We start from the raw sequence: 4,970 nt of genomic DNA, 5'->3' as shown, positions 1-4,970 counted from the left end.
GGCCCGGCAGACGTGTGCAAATCCTTGAAGATGGTAAACCCACGCAGGACCTTAACAGGTAAGGACATAAGCCCCCCTGTGTGCATTCTCAAGGTTTGTTGTTGTTGTTGGCCAGCCGTCAGCTTGCCTTCATTGAGAACTCCAACCTCTCCCTTCCACACTCTGTATTGTCTGAAAACTACCGCCGTCATCTCCATCCCCCAAGAAAACAAGGTTGTACAGGAGAAGACCCTTTGTTGGCAGCCCAAGGCGCTCAGTTTATTAGCACAGACAAAGTCCGTCCAAAATTTAATTCTCATACCGTGTTTTCCAGCAGCTTCCCCCGTTCCAACGCCCCCGTGTTTCTGGTCTCTCCAACGCCAAACTCTCCTTCGGAGGCAGCTATTGGAGTGGACAGTAATTGTTAATTGAGAACACCGGCCACTAACCCATCTGTCTTGTGATTGGGTGCCAAGAGCCACGCCCTAAACCACCTGCCCCTTCGCACCACGGGGGTCTCAGTGTGACCTATTGACCCGTGCCCCTGTGACACCCAACATGTTCATGAAATGATTCAAGCAGATAGTTAAACACGCATCTCCAACTCCTTCCACCCCCCGGTACTGTGGGTTAGGATGTCGACATTGCTGTCAACTGTTGTTCCCCTGGACCAGGGAAATACATGAGCTACGTCACATGTATTTCCACGCAGCTAGTGGTTCAGGTGTACGGATATGGGCCTTAATATGGACCGGTGGATCTGGATCATGGATGTCCTGGTGAGAAGCGCCCCTTGTGTCGCTCACCCCTTCGCCCTCCTCCTCCTCGCAGAAGAACTCTGACTTTGACGTCTCACCTAACTCTCGGAGCGCCGTGGCAGAAAACCACGCGATACAATAGCCGTTCTTACAAGATAAGAATGCACAATGGAAAATCTGCAGAGCCTCTCTCTCTCTGGGGCGGTTCGACATTGAGTGTCCTGTGGTGTTAGAGAGGAGAATTAGCAAAGATTGTAAGGAGGGCGTTGAATGCCAATTTAATTTTGAAGGGAAAGGGAAAATGTAGCCCTGAGCGGGAGGACCTTTTGAGGCGGAGAGGAGATGAACAGACGGTTAATAAGAAGAGAAGCCTGGAGTGAAGCTAGATGACAATAAAGTGGGGACAAGTGTCACGGCGGTGCTGTGCCGGCAGAAGCTCTCAAACAGAAGCCCAGCCAATCTTCTGTAAGAGGTAGGGCACGCTGTTAAAGGGATGGGAGTCAAAGCACCACAGCTACGGGAAACACAGCGAGGAGAATATGATGAAGTAGGAGGAGTCGGGGAGAAATGCACGGAGCATTTGGAAGCAAGCCCTTTGAACTGCGTGCCTGACTCAGACTCGGACGCTGAAAACCCGATTTTATTGAAGCAATTACGGAACCTAAACGCTGCTGCCTCCCACAAGGAAAGGAAACCCATGCTTATGCGTTCCATATGTTGAGTTATACACACAACACAATCCACATACACACCTCACATTCAACCCACAGTACAAGAAACAAATGTCTTTGCCATTATTTCCCTTGAATCATTCAGTGATTTGTCCAAATTAGCCAAACCGGCTCATATTTTTTAGATGAATCCAATTTACAATAAACATGGACGTACTGCTTCGGAAACCAATATCACAGCTGCCAATTTGCAATGAAATAATGATACTAAATGTAATGCCAGCTGAACAAAGGACTATAATCACTTTATATAGTAACCTCTTCAAATTAAAATACTAGATTTGAGAACGTTAATCACAATTAAAGCGGCACATTTATTTTCCTGCTTTACCGTTGTACATATATTGTTCTGCTCTCTGGCCTATTTTCAGACATTTTAAGCCATTAAACCCAACCTATCATTAGTATGGCCTCATTCTGTAGCGCCGTGTCTCCAGATCAAATTAGCTTGTTGAGATGTGTGTTGTTCACTGTGCAGAGCCATCAACCAACTGACTGTTCTACCGACAAACTGCTGAACAGCATCTTCTGTGTGAATGCATCACGCATACAACAAGCTGACACCTCCTATAAATGATACGCAATGACTGTGGCGTGCTTCAGAAACACAGCCTTTTAGAAATAAGATGAGTTGTGCGTGAGATGGTAATAGCCGGTGGATGCCGGGCTAAACAGAGGGTTGTTTGGTGCATCCCTGCCAGCAAGGGTTATTCTGCTTAATGAGGCTAAAGACAGGGCAGAGTTAAAGCACTATCGGCTTTCAATACAGCAGCCACTTGGCACATCCTGTGATTTCACCAGAGTCCAACACGACAACACTGGAAAGAACTGTGCCTGGGATGGCGTCAGAACTGTCACTTGCAGAATAAATAGAAAATGTTTTTCTTTTTATACTCAAGCTCATACCGTTTTATTGTTTTTCTGGCAGAAGAAATACAAGGGATGAGACAGAGAGAGAGAGAGAGAAAACAAGTGATCAAACAAGATGGAGAGAGAGAGAGGAGCAGAAAGGAGCAGTGTAAAGACCCTGAGTCCACCCACTACCCCAGCTTTAGAAACGGCCCCAATGCTTCATGAAGAGAAGCGGCCGTTGAGCTGCTGGCGGCAGCAGATAGCCGACCACCCTAAGCAGTGTTCCCTCCCTCTCTGCCAGCAGGCTGGAATGGAGTGAGCGAGGGCTTGCAGGCCTGTTGAGTGTGTTGTTGTAGTCACGTCCCCTACCACTACACACTGCGCCTCACACCCAAAACCCTACTGTCCAGTGATCTCTCTCTCTCTCTCTCTCTCTCTCTCTCAAAATCAATTGGATAAACAATTAGCTACTATAATCTTATTATTTTGGAGGACTGTTGTAGGATTACTTGTTGTGGTTGTAATTCGGCACTGAAGCAAACCAGAGGCCATATACTAAGCCTTTGATTAGTGTGGTTTTTAGTCACCCCCACCTCATGCGTTACGCTTGACCTTAGCCATGCATACATTTTTATGGGAGTCAACCAAGGTGGATTGAAAAAGTTTTGGTTTGTATCTGAATCTCCCCAAAAAAATCTTGGAAGGGTTTGACTGATGAAATGTAATTTTCCACATCAAAAAACTTCTCATTTGTTAAAAAAAATGTCCTAGGTACTACTGTGGACGGACAGAAAACACAGAGCTCAAACACATCAAGTGCCTCCCGCTGCTTTTTGCTCCGGCTTTTAATTAGAAAACCCCCCCCAGGAACATTTAACAGTGATTGTGATTGAAATCACAACTCTTTAAAATCGAGCTCCCTTGACTCCCATTCAACTCCTTCCCTTTATAAGGCCCAGGCGTGATGCCGCCATTCTCGTTGACCGCAATGTGTCTTTATGTATTATGTAGATCACGCAGTTCGTAATAGGACGCTGATATAGACATTTTACAAAAAAACATTTAAAAGCCAAACTCAAAAATTGGAATGTCGCAGACAGAAAGTCACGTGAGCTGGGCACACCTCCATCCGGGGGTTTGGTCATTTTATTGCTGGTCTCTATATGCAGTAACTATACTATAGTAGGGCTTCTGCATCAGAGTGCACCAAGGGTTGCTCAATGTGACGTCACAATGTATAAACCCTATACACAATTATCTGGGGACATATAATTAATGGAAGTGACATGACCTCCACTTTAGAGCACTTCCAATGGAACGGAGGCGACTTTGACAGCTGGCAGCTGTGCTAATCCTCCCAAATCTCTCCAGCTTTTTTAAATAGACGTAATTTTATAAAGCAGGCAAATGTTTTGCCTCTGAGGTAGGGTGAGACGGTGGTTCTGGAAGCCCCTGGAGTGGGGCATCGGCGCTCATGACTTTGATGAATAATACTAATTGATTAATACTATTAAACGCTACACTGCTCTCCCAATATGGACGATGTCTCTGCTCTTAATGCTAGCTGTCATGGCTGAGTGGGGCTGCTTGTAATCAACAGAAATCAGCTGACGGCTCAGCAATTTATGAAGTTGATTCGACACAATTTAATGACTGATAAGGTAGCCTGACATCGCCAGACCAAATTGCAAATGCAAATTAGTCTCGAACCTCTGAGGCAATTTGCGGTATGCCTCTGGCAACACTTGGATAACCTACAACCAATCAGAGCAACAGAACGTGTGACACATCAGTGCCAGTCATCTTGGTTTGTATATGAAAAGGCCTCAACAGCGCTCCTCTAGGTCTCTCCTCTTTACTATCATTGTGTTAAACCGTCCTTAATTACATTAGATTGACTGTTGTGATTTGCCGGTGCTGGAAATCTGTCTGAACGGGAGGGGGACAAGAAGCAGATTTGTCTGGTTCCCAACCAGCGATAGCCCTGCTGACTCCAACATTGGCCAACCTACGCACTACATGCATTGTGTTAAAAAGCTAATCCTTACCCTAACCCTAAGCCTTACCCTACCATTATGGGACTTACTGCACTCCTAACTCCAAAGGGATCCTTCCTCCCCATGGAGCAGAGCTTCTTACTGTGTTCCTTCCAAAGGTTTCTTTCCTCAGATTAACTTTGTTTGTTTTTCCTTCGGGGTCTGTGGTTACATAATGTGACCCGGGTAGCCCTTCAGAACTGTGATTTAATGGCTTTAGAAAAGAAATGACGCAATGTGAATATTATGTTGCTGTCGGTGTTCTCTCTGTGGCGGTTTATTTACTGGGCGGAGAGTTCCCCTGTACAGAGCCGTAACACCTGATAGTAATTGTGTTTCCCTGGCTACTAAATATTTTACTTTAAATGAAAAGCGGTCTGTTTGGAACACATTTCCGTCCTTAAAAAATGATCGGATGATTTGGACAGCGATGCTGAATATGAACGTAGCTTGTACATAGTTGGTAGTGTCGTGGATGAAACCCATGGTCTGATACTCATTACGAGAGGTCGAGAAGGACTAGGGTTGAATGATCAAGGCTTTATTGTCACCGCAGAGTGTAACAAAATCACATGAGTTTGTTTGCAAAAGAGCTGGCCCATCCGGCCCTGGAT

This window comes from Gadus morhua, chromosome 5 (assembly GCF_902167405.1).
Source record: "Gadus morhua chromosome 5, gadMor3.0, whole genome shotgun sequence".
Lineage (NCBI taxonomy): Eukaryota > Metazoa > Chordata > Actinopteri > Gadiformes > Gadidae > Gadus > Gadus morhua.
Note: the sequence above shows the minus strand (reverse complement) of the source record.